Consider the following 20,137-nt stretch of genomic DNA (forward strand, 5'->3'; position numbering starts at 1 on the left):
ATTATGTAATACACATGCAGACACACACATTTCCTTAAAATTGTCAGTTCTTCTTGAGAGTGTAATAGGAGCCCTGATGATGCATTAATTGTGATGATTTTAGCAGGAATTATAGAACAACCAATGCCATTCAAGTAGTGGAGATTGTACTAGAAGTTGAGCACTTGTAGCGAAGCTAATGGAATGCCTATATCTGAATTCAGAACGCTTTTGGAATTTGTTTTAAGTGTCTTTTCCTAGGACTTCAATAGACTCAAGTCATAGGCTGGAGACATACTTTGAAGTATACACTTATGAATGGAAAGAGAAAATACAAGTACAAAAATTCAAATGTTAGACCTTTAGTGACTTGGTCTATATTCCAGCGGGTAGTTTATTTGACTAACTTCACTTTAACAAATAAATACCTTCACTTCAATCAGGCCTATTAAATTTAATTCATTAAAGCTATACATACTCCAGAAAGCTTATAAAAATATTTATACCTATTATGTTTATGAAAGGCATAACTTCAGTCTTAAACTAAGCCAAAGAAAAACCTCAATATAATATGGATGGCAGTACAGGGAAACAGAAATTAGAAATTCTCTAAAAAAGGAAAGAAAGCTTTGATCTCCTTTTTTGTATGGTGAGCAGTGTTCCATATAATACCCAAAGTCAGCTTAAAAATATTTTCATTAACTATTTTTATTCTAAATGAGCATTTGAGGGATGTTACCAAGGCAATTCTTTCCTCAAAAGTAATCCATTCCTCTTTAGAATAGCATATTTTAAGGACCATGTTAATACCTGGGATTTTTACTCAGTAAATCATGATTACTGTGTGTAAAAGAACTTTAAGCAGCATTGAAGGCCTGTGTTGGAAATAAAATATTACCAAAGACTATAAAAATAATTTAAATTAATTTTACATGTTCTTTTTTATGACAGAGAACAGCACTGGCTCTGTTAATGTTTTAAATGGATAAATAATTTCTTGATAGGTATTTAATTTCTCTTCCCCAACTGTTGATCCTTAGAAGTCATTCTTTATATTTGATAGATTGTTTTCAGAAAAGTTATCAACAAGTGTATAATAGTTATCTAAAACTGTAAATTTAAAATGGAGTTTCTTAATACTAGATCTGAGAGGTCTGAAAAATGGCAACAAAGACTAGATTTGGAAAGTATGGTCTTGAATTGCTTGTCAAATTCTGAAGCTATGAAGAATGAGTGTTTCAGCTTTGGATTACAAAACCTCATTTATGATTTTATAATACATTTGAAATAAAAATGATTCAACTACATTTGGTCCACTGACATAACTTTGCACTTCATAGTCCTTTATATGTTGTAAGACTATTTTTTTCTTATGTTATTACTAAAAGTTTTGTGTGAAGCTGCAACATATCTAAATTTCATCAGGCTTATTTTTTAAGTGAAACTAAGATTCATCACTAGATTCAAGTGAAGACTGATCTTTTTTGTCACTTTTTAAAAAATAATTTTCCTGTCTTTATCTTTTCTTTTTTAAAATGTATTAATTATTAAAAGGTTATATAAAAAACATTCAGGTATTTATATTAGAAGTATATATAATTAAAATTTCCTTTTCTACCTATGCTGTCCAAAGGTAATGCTTAACAGACTTTCACGTCTTCTTCCAAGAATTGTCTATGCTTCTATGAATATGTATTAAAATAAAATATAATTTTGTTGTATTTTTTGGCAACTTGCTTTTATCAGTCATTGGTGCATAGAGTGATATCTATTTAACTTTTACAATAGATTTTAAATGACTGTGGAGAAGATTAATCTATAGCTATAACATAATTTATGAAATCAATGATTTTTTTCTGAAGAAAGTTTGGGTTGTTGAGTTTTTTCTAGTTTTGTTTAGATTGTTATTTTTCTATTCCAAAAACACTGTAAGAAATATATATTTTAGCATAATTCATTGACTATATTCCTATACTAAATTACTAGGGTAAGAATTTCTAGAACATAGAGTTATCCAATTTAAATTGTTATCAAATTTAAACATAGAAGATTAAAATTAGTGGAGCCAGCTACACAGTGGGGTGTGTTCCAGGATCCTTATATTCATGTGTATTTTTTGTTTTTATAGAAAGAAATATTTTAAGTTACTTTCCATTTTTATTGAAAAATATACACACAACTACATTTAAATGTTATAACTGCACATCTGGCTATATTTTTGCAAACTTAACATCATGTAACCAGCACCACCCACATATCAAGGTTAAACACCATCCTGATTTCTAACAGTGAAAGTTAGTTTCTCTGGTTTTGTTCTAATGTAAATAGTGACATAGAGTTTACGTTGTGTCTGGCCTCTTTCACTCACTGTTATATTTGTAATATTTATGCATGTGTAAATTGTTTATTCTCATTACCATGTGATACTCGATTGAGTGATTCTGGCACATTTTTTCTATATTGGAATATTGGATGGAAATTTGGGTAGTTATCAGTTTAGGCTATTTTGAAGAGTGCTACTATGAGTATTCTACTCATCTTTGGGTGAACATATGCTTTCATTTCCATTCAGCATTTACATGGGAAAGGTATTGATGGATTACAGAGTCTGTATGTGTTCAGCTTTAGTGCATGCTGGCAAAAGGTTTTCTAAAGGCGTTTTAGTGATTTACAGCGTCATCTACAATGTATAAGAGTTTCAATTGCTCCATATCCTAGTTCTGTTTCTGTTTATTTTGTTTTCAGGTTAGACATTTTGCTAAATATGTAGTGGTGCCCGATTGTGATTTCAATTTACATTTTCTTGATGACCAATAAAGCTGAGCATCTCTTCAAATGTGCATTGGCCATTCGGTTATCACCTAGTTTAAAGAATTTGTTCATATTCTATTGAGTTGTCCTTTTCTTAGTAGTTCATAGAAGTCCTCAATATATTCAAAATATGAGTCACACATTGGGAAGTTATATTGCAAATATTTTCTCCCACTTGTATTATATTTTCAGACTCCTAATGATATCTTATTTAGATAGGCCGCAAAAACATGAAACATAAAAGTAAAAATCAGTAAACTGGAGTTAATTTAAATTAACTACTTTTCAGAAACACTGTTAATATCATAGAAAAGCAAGCCACAGATTGGGAGGGGGAACATATTTGCTGTACATATATCCAATAAAAGAATTGCTTTTGGAATAGGTAAAGTACTACAAACTCAATAATAAGGCAAATGACTTAAAAACAATGACAACAGTTTGGTGAAGACACTTTACAAAAGACATCTTAATATGGGGCATATAATGAATAACAAGATGCTCAACATCATTAGTTTTCAAAGAAGTGAAAACTAAATCAAAATGAGATACCAACAGACACCAATAAGAATGACTAAAATTAGAAAGACTGATAATACAAAGTGATGGCAAAAAATGCACAGCAACTTTGCATTCATATATTGTTACTATGAATGCAAAGTACTATAGGCACATTAGAAAACAGTTTGGAATTTCTTATAAATTTAGATGTACATTTACTACCTGAGCCACCAGTCTCACTCCTAGATATTTTTTTTTTTTTTTTTTTTGAGACGGAGTCTCGCTCTGTCGCACAGGCTGGAGTGCAGTGGCGCAATCTCGGCTCACTGCAAGCTCTGCCTCCCGGGTTCACGCCATTCTCCTGCCTCAGCCTCTCCAAGTAGCTAGGACTACAGGCGCTCGCCACCATGCCCAGCTAATTTTTTTGTATTTTTAGTAGAGATGGGGTTTCACCATGGTCTCGATCTCCTGACCTCGTGATCCGCCCACCTCGGCCTCCCAAAGTGCTGGGATTACAAGCGTGAGCCACCGCTCCCGGCCACTCCTAGATATTTACACAAAGGAAATGAAAAATTATACCCACACAAAAACTTGCCTATAAATATTCATGGAAATTACATTCACAGTTGCCAAAGACTGCAAAAAACCCAAGGTTTCTCTTTTTCTCTTTTAAAAAGTTTGAGTAAACATCTGGGAATAAAAGTATGATTTTGGTTCTCTTCCATATCTCAGGCATTTTCTTCCCATTCTTTTCAGAAGAGCCTATCTCAAACTCTTTAGACACAATATTTATGAGAGGTTTAATCTTTCCTTCAGAGGTTTTGAACTTTTCTCTATGGCTCCCACATTGTGTTAAAGATTGGTAAATATTTTGAAAAGGTGACTAGCCATGTGTTTGGGGAAAGTACCATTCCCCAAGCAGAGCTTGGTTTTCTAAATAATGAGAGACTATGAGAAATTTCAAGTTCACTTATTAGAAGCCCTCTACATTCTGCATGACTCAGGTTTCAGAAAATGTATTGTCTTAGTTCATTCGTGTTACTATCAAGGAATACCAGAGACTGGGCATTTGCAAAGAAAACAAGTTGATTTGGCTCACAGTTCTGCAGGATGTACAAGAAAAATGGTGCTAGCATCTGCTTCTGGTGGGCAATTAGGCTACCTCCACTCATGGCAGAAGGCAAAGTGGAGCTAGAATGTGCCAAAGTCACATGGTTAGAGAGAAAGTAAGAGAGTAAGAGGGGAGATGTCAGACTTTTTTCAACAACCAGCTTGCCAGGGAACTCTTGCAGGAACTAATAGAATGAGAACTCATTCAGTTCCCTCCCCACAGGGAAGTCATTAATCTATTTATGAGGGATCTGCTCCCATGACCCAGTCATCTCCCATTAGCCACCACTTTCAACACTAGGGATCACATTTCACATGAGGTTTTGGGGGGACAAACATCCAAAGCGTTCATGTTGTGAAAAAATCAGCCTTGTTTGGAGATCTAATTTTTTTCACATTGTGCCCAATAAACCACAGAATTGCTAGTTTCTCTTCCTCAAGCCACATTCTTCTTCTTCGAGGGAAAACCTGATTTTCAATCCCAAGATTGGAAATCTGCAAACGATCCTAGGGAGGGAAATGACTGGAATTTCCATTCATTTAATTCTGTTTTCACAGATCTCTTATGCTTTAAAAAACGTAAATTTTACAATTAATCTGTCTTGTATGTCATTGTGATGGGAACATTGTCTGCAGCAACCTACTATCGCTTTTATAGCATTAGAAGTTTCTTCTATATATTTCCATGTCAATGTTTAGATTTCTAAGAAAAACTTTGATATATTCTCCAAGTTAAAATACACATATTTTTAAAGTTTCAACAAACTTTTGAGTTTATAATCTGAGAAACATTCCTAGATTTCAAAAATAAATATCTGAATTATTTAACATAAAATTTAATCTGATTTTTAATATTGATTTGTCCTTTTGAAATTTGTCGTTGGATTTATATTTTTAAATACTTACACAAAGGGTCACTATGTTATTTTCCTAAACTACAAGTTGAATCACAGCATTCCCCTTTGGAAAACCTTTGTTTCTTTCTTTTAAAGAATAGAAGTTCAATTCCTTTTATGGTGGTCAATACTTACCATAAACTTGTCTTAACTACTTTTATAGTAGCTACATCTCCTACTGCATCTATCCATTAATCTGAATCACTGATTATTCAAACGTATTCTCTAGGTATCCCTATATACTCTCAAATCTATGAGATTTTACCACTGTAATGATTCTAAGTAGAACACAACAATCAACTTTTCTGCCCGTCAAAATCTTACTATTTTTCCAAGGGCTAACTCACATAGCCCCTCCTCCATTGAGGATTACCCTAATGAGAAGTATACTCATCTTCCTTTAAATTCTAATCATTGTTCATTTCTCTTATCACTTAGTTATTCCTACCCCCTTTTATTACACTCACTGGTCTCTAGATCTTTCCCATTTAGTAGGAAACTCCTTGAAGAGGAGCCATACCTTAATCATGTGTATATTTCTTATATACCTGCATGAAATGTACTAAAATATTTGTTGAATATAGGTGACTATTTTTTTATTACATAAGTATGGTTCATTGGTAGAAAACAATACTAATATTTTATAATAAGGATCCATTACCTTAAAATAGACATTTTATCTAGTTGACATCCTAGCAAATTACCTAATCTTTAAGTACATAGAACGTATATTTTAAATTACTAAATCTTGCTTTATTTGCCCTTTAAGAGCAAACTACTAGCTACAATATTTTCTAAAAGCTTTTCCTACTGTATCTTTTGGAATCGAGTAACTTTTTGCACAAATCCAAGCTCAGCACTTGGATAATTTGAATGATTTCTCTATTTCAATATATTAAATCAGAGGAGTTTAAGATGAAAATTCATTAAGTAAATATAGGCATTCCTCAACTTGCAAAATATTTCTATGAACACCTTAATTTTATAAATGATGTGTTGCAAGCTTTTATTCAGACTACTTAAATATAAAACACTCATTGCTCAGACTGGGCATCAATACTGTTCTCTAAGGGGGGAAATAGCAGCAGTTTTTGACTGCAAGAAAATTATAGTCTTTCCTGTATTGTAAATATCAAAGACATCATAAGGCAGGTAGAGAGTTGTAAAATGTCTCTTTCAGTAGTTGGACAATAAAGAGAAAAATAAATATCGTCATGGACTTTAATGTGCACAGAAAATAAAATGTTCAATAAAAAATATTAATTATTTCTAGTTTCATGTTTTCTTGTTTACACAGGTAATATGTTTCAAAATAGTTTATGTACCTTTAAAATGAAAATACTAAAAAAATGTATGAGAAAAGAATAGAGTAAGTCAATGCTTTAACTTGGTGGTTCACAGTAGGGAGATTAAAGTAATTCCAATATTTTCTTGATTTCTTAAGGTTTAACAAGTCATATTCTTTGACAGTAAATATTACTAGAAAAAAGTAATCCCAACTAGCTGAGGGATATGAGAAAAAAGTATCAGCTCTATTTGAGATATAAACTGAGAATGCTAGTAATACTAAATATCTCTCTCTCTTTCTTTCTCTTTTCTAGAAAAGGTGTCTCCTTATTTACTAGAATGGTAAATTTATGTTCCTAAAAATGTCCTTGGTGGCGGCCTAATACCAACTTGCATTTGAAGAATGTTAGAATTCAGGTACAGAAAGTGAAGTGATTTGTCCATGGTTATAAAACATATTATCAGAATAAGGGTTAGAAGCTGTTTCTAAACAGGATTGGGACCCAAATCTTCTGTTAACAGTTCTATATAGCAACTCACTTTCTTTTATTTTTCAGCTAATTAGATCAATTGGAATTTGTTTGTGTGTAAAACATTTTCAAACTTAACAGAAGTCAAAAAACATGGTTTTGGTTTAGTGTAAACTTTCCAATTAATTTTATTTATTCTTTTTCATACTCAAAATTTCTAGAGCCTGCAAAGTTGACTACCTCCATGCATGAACCAAAAATTGAGGTTTCTTACATTTTTAGTGAATATCTGCGCTTTATGGAGCATGCTAATTGACAAAAAATTTGGTCATTTGGAAGTAGTACAAGGTTGCTCTTGGCTGCTTTCATTTGCGAGAATTCCTGATCTGAATGCTGTGTTCTATAAATGATTTCTGGAATTTGGCTTAGATGCTTAGTTCAGTCTACATGTTCAGCTACATTTTCTCCTCTCTACTCATCTGCTGCTCATGCCTCCCTACAACTAACTACCTATAGAAACAAAGCCTATGTCTCCAGCCTTCTGTGACACCCATAGCTACCACTAGGTCCTCCTATTTCGGGCATATTCCAGGGTGAGCCTGCCTCTTCTCTCATTTCAGATATCCTGCCTTTTCTATCTTCATGCCTATCAAGCTGATAGAAATGGACTGTTTCTTTGCTGTCTACAGAGAGGGAAAAGAATTTCAGTCTACACCACTCTCACCAATCTCCAACAACATAGCTCTTGGTGGCATTTGGGGCTGCCCTCAATAGTAAGCATGTCATTCTACATACAGGGAATTGGTGGTCTACACAAGATTTCCTGCTGTTGCCATCACCAACAGAGATTCTCAATGTAGACATCTAACACATTCTGATCTTGCAGTAAGCTTAGCAAAGATATTTCTGGTAAAAATGTACTCAGCAGCAGAATGACTTCAGCAGTTCATTTACCACTTGATATGCCTCTTTTGCAGTTGTGTGGTCCCAGGAATGCTTGCTTACTATGATATTTTGTAATAGTTTCCCATGATTTTTTTCCTGGACTCTGAAAAATTGCTATGAAAACCAATAGTGTATCTTTTTTCCCTGGGGGATAAGGTTTGGAAGAAGTAGTAGAAATGGGGTAGAAGCAGTTCAGGTTGGGCATATTTAACCACTCATAAGAAACTTAGTCAATATTAATGGAGGCATAATTGCCAGATCAATTGAAATAATTATCCCTCCATACTCTGCACTGGGAAGACTACATTTATAGATAGCTTAGAAACACTGGAGTCAGATTTATCACAATTACAATCCCAAATCTGTGGTTTAGACCTATCCTCATAATGACATATGATTGTTAACCTCTACTTTATGACTATCTAACATTTACATATTTACAGTATTTACATATATATACTGTATACATACACAGTATGTATACATATACTGTATACATACACAAACAAATATATAGAACACACATATATAGAAATATATACTGTATGTATATATATTTTTACATATACTGTGTGAATATGATATACATTATCATATATGATATATATTACATTATTATATATCATATATATGAGATAGTGTATATATATTATTATACATATGAGATAATGTATATATTCATATATGTGTATGTATGTATATATACATATATGTATATATGAGGTAATGTATATATCATATATATGAGATAACGTATATATTATACATATATGAGATAATATATATAATATACATATATTATATACATATTATATACATATATAATGTATATACATTATATATACACATACATATACAAACATTATATATGTATATTATATATACATTATAATATATATCATATATGATTATAATGTATATAATATATAATATATATGAGATAATATCATATATTATAATGTATGTAATATATACACACGGTATATACAAAAAAGTCCTAATCTCCCTTCTGTGATCCACCAAGCTAAAGCATCTTGACTTACTCTATTCCTTTCTCATATACTTTTTGGTATTTTTATCTTTAAAGGTACATATATATGAATATATATTACATTATATATTATATATACACAGTAAATATATATATAATTATTCATCTATAATATATATTCATATATTTTATATATGTATAAAGGATTACTGAAAAGACATAATCATTTATTCCTCCAGATGTTCTAAACGCTACCATTTCTACCATTTATAAATTAAACCAACAGAGCTCTGGGTATCAAGAACATAAAATTCTTGATTTCCTAGAAAATTACCTTTACTGGTCTAGATTTCGGTGTGAGGGCATTGGCTATAGCAAGAAACATTGTAAATAAAAGCCAAGTGAAATTTATAATTACATGTTTTATAAAAATACATTTTCTACATATTCCTCTGAGTGCTTTCTCTAAGGATATTTAGCAGAAATTCTTTATTCTTAGTACCAGGTCTAGCTGCATTTTTATTTTTAAAAATAATTTACCTTTTTTTCTCTTATTGGCTTTGTGAATTAATAACTGACCATCATTTCATTGCTAAGACTATCCATACTCTATCTGTGGTCATCTATAGCAAGTACACAATTATTATTTTTTTTGGCTAGTCTCATTACTAACTTCATTTTATATTCTCAGTCTTAAATATTCTTTCCTACTTTTTGCCTATTTTTTTTTCACATTTAAGCTATGGAGTTACACTTGTGTAGCCTGGAAAATGGTCTGAAATACTTTCTGAATCAAACTGATAAATAAACGAATAAATAGATATACAGCTTTGGTAAATAGCTATCTATGAGTGATCTTGAGCAATTTAACTGCTTTCTCTAAACATATATCATCACATGTGAAATTGGAATACTAATTACCTTATATATTGTTTTGGGAATTCAAATGATATAACATTTTAAGTAGCAAATGCAGTTTTTGGCATCTAGTAAATGCTTAATAAAAGTTAATTGTATCTGAATTTATATTTAGTCCTGGAGGTAACATTTTAAAAGATCCACCGATAAAGTGTAACCAAATGGCAATAACGACAACTGATGATTTTTCATGGGGAAAAATGGGATAGCAATACTATAACAAGATTCCTTTTTTTAAAAAAATAGAACAAAACTCCAGAAGACACATCTGTGTGCTCAAGTGTGTGTGTGTGTGTGCTTGAGCATGTTTGAATAAGCAAAGATGACATCATAGAAGAATTAAACTCAAACTACTGACTGAGGTTACCTTGTGAGACTGGAAGGCAGAAGAGAGGACTTTACATTTTAATTCATATGTATTTTTAAATGGAAAAATTGGAGAAACCACTGAAAATTTCTAGATGCTTTCTTCCAATTTCTATTTTTTTCTCTATTTATTACTTTAATCAAAGACATAAATATTACATTAAAGTGAATTACTGAAGAAAGAATACAGATAAAAATGTGAGGAGTCTGGAAATCATTTTATACTAGGAAAAACACTGAGGACATTTTATATAAAGCTGAGATAAAGGAGGAATTATGGCTGTCTTCAAATATTTGAAGGACTCTCATGTGAAGGAGAATTTACACTTATTCTATAATGCTCCAAAGGATGGAATAGTGTCTTAATAAAAGAAGTAACAATTTAATCAGAGTAAAGGAAATCTTGAATGAGCTGCTACTCAATGTTAGCTTTAAGAAGATGTCACATGTTTGTCTTTCAGGGGTGTTATACGTAAGTGAAAATTGCTAAGGTAGATCTAATTAGATTCTGAAATATCATCTACACTGCTATTTTTTTACAAGATGAAAAATATCTATTTGTTTTAAGAAAGTTTGCTAAATGAATCAACAAACATTCATTGAGTAAATAGTACATTCCAGATAATATGCTACACATTAGGGATAAGCAGGTAATTAAGATGTATCTGATCCTTTGAGGAGCTATGGTCCAATTATAAAGACATTAACAAATAGATAATTTTAATAATACAATTACTGTCAGGATAGAAATATATACAAAGCACTATGAAAGCATAGCAAAGAGAACAACAAATTTAAGTTAAAGAGGAATTTCCTATTAGGTATTGATAACATTTGTTTTGGAATGTTATTATCTGATTTTTAAACCCAAATCAGTACATAAGTAACATTTGCAACAGTTTGACTTTGAACATAATCTGGATATAGTTATACTTCTAAACTATTATATAGATAAGAATAGATTTTTGTAGCATCCCAAGCCATTCAAATGAGCCTATTAGAAGTTTAGAAATGCTTAAGAATCGAGAAAAATTAAAGACCTTTCAGTAAGGTGAAAGGCTTGACTACAGGGTAATTGCAAAGGAGGCAATGATGCAATTCCAATTTTGAACGTTATAAATTATGCAAGTGATTTCAACAGCAGGGGGGTTATTTGTCCTGATGTGAAGATGTTGCAAAGCTCATGAATTTCAAATCTGTAAATTAAGAACAAAGGATTTAGAGCTCAGTTAGAAGCAAATGAAAGACAAGTTATGCCAACAGAGGTCAATGCTATGGCTCCCTCTGACTGTTAGGGATTGTTCAGTGTTACCCTCTTTTCACACTCCACTCCAAAAGGGGAAAAGTGCTGATGGATCAGGTCCAAGAACATAGGTGACTGAGGTGACAAGGGTCTGAGTATTTGGAGATGTTATTTAAAAATAGGTTGAAAGCTCTTGCAACTGCCTGTTGTGATGTGTTTAGAGAGGGCACGTTGGATCCTGTCTGGGATTTTTCTTTTTGATTCGCTTTCCTCTTTTCTCCCAACTAGCTAGAGATGTAAGAAGTATCTCCTGTAAGTCCTGCACAGGTAATTTAGCCTAGTTTTACATTTTGACAGATCATATTATAGCTCTTCAAGGAACCCTGATGTTTTCCATGATATTGACTATTATAATTTGTTTTGCATTTCATTTATTCAAAATGTGCCAGAAAAACTCAATAATTAATTTTAAGTCTTTATTTTCAATATAACTAAAAATAGCAGATAAAATAATCCCATTTGCTGTTTTGGCCTGCTTCCTTTTAAACACTATACTATCAGTTCTACCAATTGTATCAGCTATTTCAGATTGTCAAAGAAAAGAAAAAAGTATTGACCCAAAAAAAGGTCAATCCAATATTCACACAGACATTACCTGTATTCGACACCATATGGCTCTTCGTGTTTGCATTTTCCCTCATATTTCATTTCAGTAGAATCCTAATATACCACAGCCAAAATAGATGGAACAAAAACGGTTCATCAATGAAATTGCATTAGGAAAGTTCTATTTTAGACATTTACTAAGTGGACAAGTTCAGTAACAGAGTCAGATTCCTGAAACAACTGGAATTTGATGCAGATGAATGCCAGATCAATAGGCTTTTAAATCACAGAAAAGTTGGAAAGCAGCAAGTGAAATTGAAGTGGTTCTTTGTTTAAGTTACCTTTCTCTGCCATTATATGTTTTTCTTCAGTTATTGGAAATCACTATAGACTTCTTTTTGGGCATAAAAATGCAAATGTGTGCTTTTTAGTTCATCATATTCTTAAGAAGTTTGATTAAAAGATTTTTTTTCAAATATGTGGTTTTGTAATCCTGTGTTCTATTAGCCTGGCTTTAATAGATATCTTTAAAAAGCTTATTATCACAAAAAGAAATGTAGACATTTTGTGTGTTATGCTCATAATTATTGAATTGTTCATTTCAATTTGTGAATTTTTTTTTTGCCCATTTTGAAGCACAGGCTATGGTTTTATTTATTTATTTTTCTATGATATATTCCATGGCCACCTTGTTTGTTTCATCATTACAATACTTTTTATCAGTACATTGGATTAAGTCAACTTTACCTTGATTTTATTTCCTTGCTTGTAAATCCTAAGCACAATTTTTAAAATGCTTCTGAAAGATCAAATACTTTCAGCAAGAATTTATCACTGTTGGGGAAATTTGTGCTTGCAAATTTCAATATAATATTTTGTGACCGTAAAAGTCAAACACCAATAGTAATGGCATAAGCTGAATAGGGGGTAGAACGAGGATGTGCAAAGTCATTTTCAAAAGTCTCATGATGTTAGAGCATTCACTTATGTTCCTTTTTTAAAAAAATTTTGGTAAAATATGCTTAACAAAATTTATCACCATAATCATTTGTAAGTATACAGTTCAGTGTTATTAAGTAGAATCATGATGTTGTGCAATCATCACCGCCATCCAACTCCTTCACACTTTTCAGCTTGTAAAATGGCAACTCTATACTCATAAAACATAACTCCCCACTGTCCCCTCCCTCCAGCTCCTGGCAAGCACCATTCCACTTTCTGTCCCCATGATTTTGACCACTATGCTAGGTGACTCATATACGTGCAATCACACAGTATTTTCTTTTTGTGATTGGTTTATTTCACTTAGCTTAATGTCTTCAAAGTTCATTGATACCATACCATGTGTCTGAATTTTCTTCCTTTTTAAGGCTGAATAATATTACATTGTATGTTTATGTCATATCTTGCTTATCCATTCATTTGTCCATGGATACTTCAGTTGTTTCCATGTTTTACCTAGTGTGAATAATGCTACTATGAACATGGATGTTACAAATATTTCTTCAAGACTCTGCTTTCAAATCTTTTGGGTGCATACCCAGAAGTGGAATTGCTTGTACATATGGTAATTAGTTTTTTAATATATATTCTCATTACTTTTGATCTAACAATTTGTCTCTCCTAATTGTCTGCTGTGACAAATAATCTTCTCTGGTGTGTCTTCTGCTGGCTTCTCATTCACTTTGTTTTTGTTCCTCTTTTCCTTTTATTTATAGATTAAAAATTCAACTTGCTTTGCAAAAACTTTTTAAAATCTCTGTTTAAAGCTTTAATGCACAAAAAGACAGCAACTGAGCTGCATCTTAAATTTTATAGATTGATGTCTTAGAAACTACCAACTTAGCCCACTGGAAAACATCACTGGTATCCTTTATGATGTAGCCAAAACTGGGGAATTTTTCCTTGCATTTGTCAGACTTAATTGACTGTCATGAAAGCAATGAACCAGAATGTGTCACGATACCAAGGGACAGCAGTCAAAGGCTAAAATTTGTTTTTTATTGTTGTTGTTGTTGTTGTTCCTTTTACCCCTGAAAAGAGGGCAACATTAAGCAAAAGAGACACATTGTCAATGCCAATCTTCTGTTTGTGTTGCTAAAATTTATTAATTTTTTTTATAATTTGATACCCAAGAAGTTGAAGAAACAAACCAAAAGAATGTTGTCCCATGCCCAAAGTCAGCCTCAATGGGCCTGAATGGGTAATTATTTCAAAGAAAAGATGGGTTCTGGCCCTTTTTTAAACCTTTTTGATATATAAAAGAATGGCAGTAATAATATCCAACTGTGTGTTTCTTTTACATATACTGCAGTGATCTAATGAGCACATTTAGAAAAGCAGCAATTTCTAACTTTTGTAGTATTTTCTGACCATCAGTACCTCAATACATTTGATGAGAAGGTATGAACTATTTGCAATTTGAAGCAATCATACATTTGATTAAAACTGATAATCACAAGAAGGGTTTTATGTCAGGTAAAATTTGACTTACTGAAAATAAGTCCCCAATACATAAATTTACTAAGAAATCTTCATTCTTTATGGGCATTATCTGAAGTTTTATCTTTACTCTTCAATGAGACTATGGGCACGGTGTCAGATCATGAAAACATAGCTTAGGTCATACAAAAAAAAATTCTGCTTGAAATGTAAGTGCTTATGTACAGTGAACATCCTCCTTAATATTGTTAGTTTACAAAGCAAACTGTGATAAGCTTTGAAAACTTATGGTTTTTTATCAAAAGACCTGGTTTCAATTTCCAGCCAGCCAATTATAAGCAATGTAGCAGAGGGCAAATAAAATATTGTCTCTGAGCCTCAATTTTCACATCTGTAATAACATGTCACAGAGTTGTTTAAAAAGCATTGAAAATACAGATAATGGTTTATTTGTTTATTTAACTCAGCATCTAGAAGAGTCAGGTACTCTACCAGGAACTGCGGGGAGTGGAGGGGCTGAAGTCTATATGCTTGAAGTCTGTACTCTGGGAGAGATAGATGTATAAACCTCAATGTAAGGTGTTTATGTTGTAATTGAAGAAAAATCTAAATGCTGGGAGACCTCTCAGTAGAGAGAGATAAGCTCTGTCTTTGGATGTCAGAGGAAATTTCATTTAAATGTAATATTTAGGTCTTGAAAGGAAAACGTTTGCTGGCAGAGCAAGGATTCACAGTGGAATAAACACCACATGTACATGTAGGAGGATAGAGGGATAACAGAGCAAGCAGTGTTAAGGAAAACTTGAGAATCTTGCGTGGATGGAATATAGAGTTGGTGGGAGAATGGTAGCTGATGAGGCTTAAAAGCTTCACCAGAAACAGATTGTAAAGGGTCATGAAACATAAAGACTTTTAGATTTGACAAGAAGGATACTAACAAACTATGGCTCTTCATGAAAGAGATGCTTTAGAAAAACTAGTCTAGCTGTAACATGAAGAATCATCTGCTGTTCTCAAGGCTAGAGTCATGGATAGCAAATAGTATCCACTGCAGCAATTCACGTATGTGTCGATGAGGTCAGAAATAAAAGACAGAGGCCAGTGTTTGTAGCCGAATGATGTATTTGGCTTGGGAAACATTTAATTTCAATGATTATATTAGGTAGGTTAAGGAATGAGTGCTTAGGGAAATAGTGGCTTGCTCCATTGAAACATTTTACAGTTAAATTTTTCAACATTAATTTTCAACATTTAATTAACAAGTATCTTTTGCTATAGAATGAAATCAAAGCTCTGTATACAAAGACTTCCATTACCTGTATTTCTGCAGCATCATCTCGAGTTCGTATCTAGGTTTCAATAATCTAGAAGTAATTCCCCAAATGGCTGATGCTCTTTCTAGCCTCTATACCTTTGCATGCTCTGCTTCCTATGCCTAAATGCCTGAGTTTCTCCTTTATACCCTCATTATTGAGACTATTGTGATAATGTAAACTCTATTTGACTGTGTCTAAATCTGTTTCCCAACTCTGGCACATGACAGGCACACAAGAACATTTTAGCGAATAAAAAATAAATAAGGTATAAAGCATTGCAATGGAACAAATTTGTTCAAGGAAGGTCTGTCTTTTGGCAAATATTTGTCCCAACAATCTCCAAGTTAGTAGGATAGGGTTCTGAGTGGAGTCAATATACTAGAACACTACTCATTTACAGTGTGAGCCTTTTTTCCAAGCATAATGGCAAGGGGGTAATCCAAATTTCATAATGATAAACCTGTACAAAAATTTTAAAATCACAATGTTTTATTAAAATGCCTCTTAATTTTTAGACTATTCTTTTACATTTTATGCAACTCACATTTTTAGACTAACAGGTACATATTCTGTATGAAATGTAATAAAAAAGAAGTCTCCATCTATGTTTTGACAACTTGAAATATAAAGATTTTTAGTTAATCTTTTTTTGACATCCCTGCCCTCATCATCTTCAATGACGTGCACAGGGAGCATCGTTTGAGCATGATCAAGAAAATGAGACCCAGAAATACCAAAGTTAATGCTATTACTGTATATTCAAAGAATTACCTCACCATCAAATGATTTTTTTGTTCTCTTCCTGACCACCTGAATGAATAAAGCAGGATAATGATGACATCCTCATTATTTTAGGAACACATTTGCATTCGTAATGAAAAAGTCCCTAAAGGGCACAGACACCATAGAGGCGACTATCTGAATTAATTAAAATTGTTTGCCTGATTAAATAGAAAATGCAAGTGTAAACCTCATATCAGAGGAAGTTTCTCTCTTCATGAAACACAAGAATAAACTATTTTTAGCAAAAAGCCTTACAAGATTAAACTTTAGAAAAAAAAGTTTCCATTAAAAAAGTCTTGGAAGATTAAACTTTAGAAAATAAAATATGTTCCCACATTTTTGTCTACTTTAAAAAACCGACTCTCTTATTGGCCAACAAAAATAAAATACCGATATACTATATTTTATATGTTCTAAATTCTTCAGTAGTTGATTAATTGAATCCACATAAAATAAGATTCTTTAAAATGTAAACACGTTTATCTCAAAATTTAAAAAATGCATTTAATATCTTAAAACTTTTTATAAATAACTCCTCTAAATGGGTAAAAATTTATTATTTTTAAAAATAAATACAAGGGTATGAACATAAAGAACCATTTGCTCCTTATGTAGAACATTCCCCTCAATGTCAGAAAGCAATCAAACACACATCTTTCTCACTTTAAGAATGTTTTCATGTGTGCAAATCAATTCAAATGAGCTATTAATGTACTATTTAATAGAGCCATTAAAATGTGAATAATCTTGAAGTGATTGTATTACTTTTCCAGTGTTTTCCCAATAGAGTTGCAGCCACAAGGACAAGATATGTATGTGAAGGTGACCATTGTTCCCAGAAACACAAGCTTTGATACAATGAATCATAAAATAAAACTACACAGCATATATCCTTCTGAAATAACTCCATAGGAGAACAGGTTCATTTTTACTTTGATCGACTGTTATTATGAGAAAGTGGATCAAGGTGAGAATGTGCAGTGCTGATTCAGACCTAATTCAGCAGTATGGAGTAAATTAATACACTGCAAAGACGTTGCTTAGTAATAGTAGAAAACAGTCAAGAAGATTCTTGAAAAGTGTACAGATGTAGTCCTTGACAGTATGTTATGTAGTCTTCTAACAACACCCACATAGTTTTCCTTCCTTTCTCTGATCACTTTTAGTGTTAGTAGTCATAAATAGGATTTGATTATATTTCAAATCGCATTTCTGAAACTATTTCATTGCTTCAATCTTGTCTTCCCAAATAAGGTTGAAACCAGCAAGAGTAGCAGTGTGCACACATGTGTATGTATGTGTAGTTTTTTCCCAACCCTAATCTACAGAGTTTTTACACATATTCACACACTCACACCACATATGTATTTCTAAAAGTCACAGTCACATTTTCATGAATTATAAAATTTTGACACTGCCTTTTATTTACTTTTCTCTTCGCTTCTTTAACTTTCTGCCCTTATACTTGCTAAAACTTGTGTCTTAATCAGAATGTCAAGATCATGCATATCACCATAACAAATAAGAAAATCAAAGCTTACTGAATTTTAAGTGTAATTAGGGTAAAAATATCATAATACTCTACGTTTTTTATAAAATAGCCATTTAGGTCAGCTCACATAGAATCATACCAGAAGTATCAGTAAGGGGGCAAACTAATTTATTGGTGTAGCTCTGTATTTCAGTGGCTTAATAAATGCTTTAGCAGCCCGTTATACTAGAGAGTGGTAGCATCATGCAGGGCATACATGCTTGTTTGCCTTACACTGATATAGAAAACTCACATATCTTGTGAATTTAGTCGCTAAAACCAGTGAAATGATTTTACGGTGTTGAAATGACTTGTCAAAAATTGAAATTTTGTGTAGAAATTTTTCTCTTGTCTAACATCAATTTATTAGCTGATATGTTTTCCCAACTACATTATTTTTTAATACTGAGGGGACCCATTTTATCAATACAGCTTAAAGATGGTTCCATAACCAAATATCTATATTTTTATCTAATTGCTGCCCAGAGGCTTCAGTGGTAGACGTGTTAGCAAGGGAACAAAGAACATTAAAGATATGTTCTGAAGGAGATAATTATGCAACACAGAGGGGATTTGGGGAAAAAATAACAACATGAAACAGAAAGTGCCAGTTGAAATTCAGGAAAAGTGTTAGATGAGTTCATGAAGAGGAGGAAATGTTTGCTTCCAATAGGTATCCAAGGGAGTTTTATTGGGGTGATGTTTGCTGTAAGTAATATACGCCATGATGTGGTGAATCGCAAGTAAAGAAAACTTCAATTAACAGTATAGTACACACGTGGCAAATCATGGAGGAATGATTAGTTCAATGACTTTCAGCAACAGATGCGGAAAAAGAAATAAGAAAGTAAAACTACAAAGACAGAGAACTGTAAAGGAGGGTAGTAAATGTTACTCTAAAATCTTGTACGTATTCTGTAGGGAAGTAAAGGTGGTTAGATAATGTAATGGTATCAATAGAATTATACTTCAGAGACTGTAATGTATCAGCAAATTATAAGATCAATTGGAAACGGTGACATTAGGAAAGGATATAAACTTAGCAAGTTATGAATCTATGTAAGCTACTGTTGAGTACAGAGGAGGATCATAGAGCAAGATATTATGTAAAATCATAATGTGCTGACACCAATATTAATGCAATAACTAACATTTATTAAACCTTTATTATACATAGGCCCTGGGCTAAGTACACCACATGGATTATTTTATTTAATCATCACTAAACTGTGATTACTACCTATAGGTGGTAATGTTACGTACAACATACAGATGGGACAATGCAGGTTCTTAGAGGTTAAATACCTTGACCAAGTTCTCATATCCAGTAATAAAAGGAGCCAAGATACGAGTCTAAGCTTTCGACTCCAAACCCCTGTTATTAACAATCACATATTGTTCTAAGAAATAAAAGAAGGAAAAATCAAGGATGACAGAGATCTGAAGCAGGGTGACTGGAAAAAGAGCTGTGCCATTAATAGATATTGGAACATGGATGAAAGTGTTCCTTTTCAGGAAGCTTTGGCCTGTGCAGGCCTACTTTCAAACTAACTGATTTGACCTTCTATCTAAGAAATATACCCAAGCAGTGGACCTGCTGAGAGCTTTGACAGGCAAAGGGAAAGGCCCTCACATGGGCTGACTGCTGGTAGGGGAGCACAGAAAATATGATTATAGTTCATTTTCATGCCAGCCAAGAGGAAGTGACATAATTTCCATTTACAGATGAAGACAAGGACTTTTTGATGCTAAACAACTTACCCAAAGTTATTCAGCTAGTGACTGATAAAGACAAAATTCTATTCTGCATCACCTTCTTGCCAGAGTCCAATTCCTTTTCAGAATATTCGGATCCAGGTAGTTTAATATATCTGCTAACTGAATCTTCAATCACACTGAACTTTCAAAAGAATCTTTAAAGTGTACTACTTCAAAACTAGAA

Source organism: Hylobates moloch, unplaced genomic scaffold (assembly GCF_009828535.3).
Source record: "Hylobates moloch isolate HMO894 unplaced genomic scaffold, HMol_V3 SCAFFOLD_13, whole genome shotgun sequence".
In the NCBI taxonomy this organism is placed as follows: Eukaryota; Metazoa; Chordata; class Mammalia; order Primates; family Hylobatidae; genus Hylobates; species Hylobates moloch.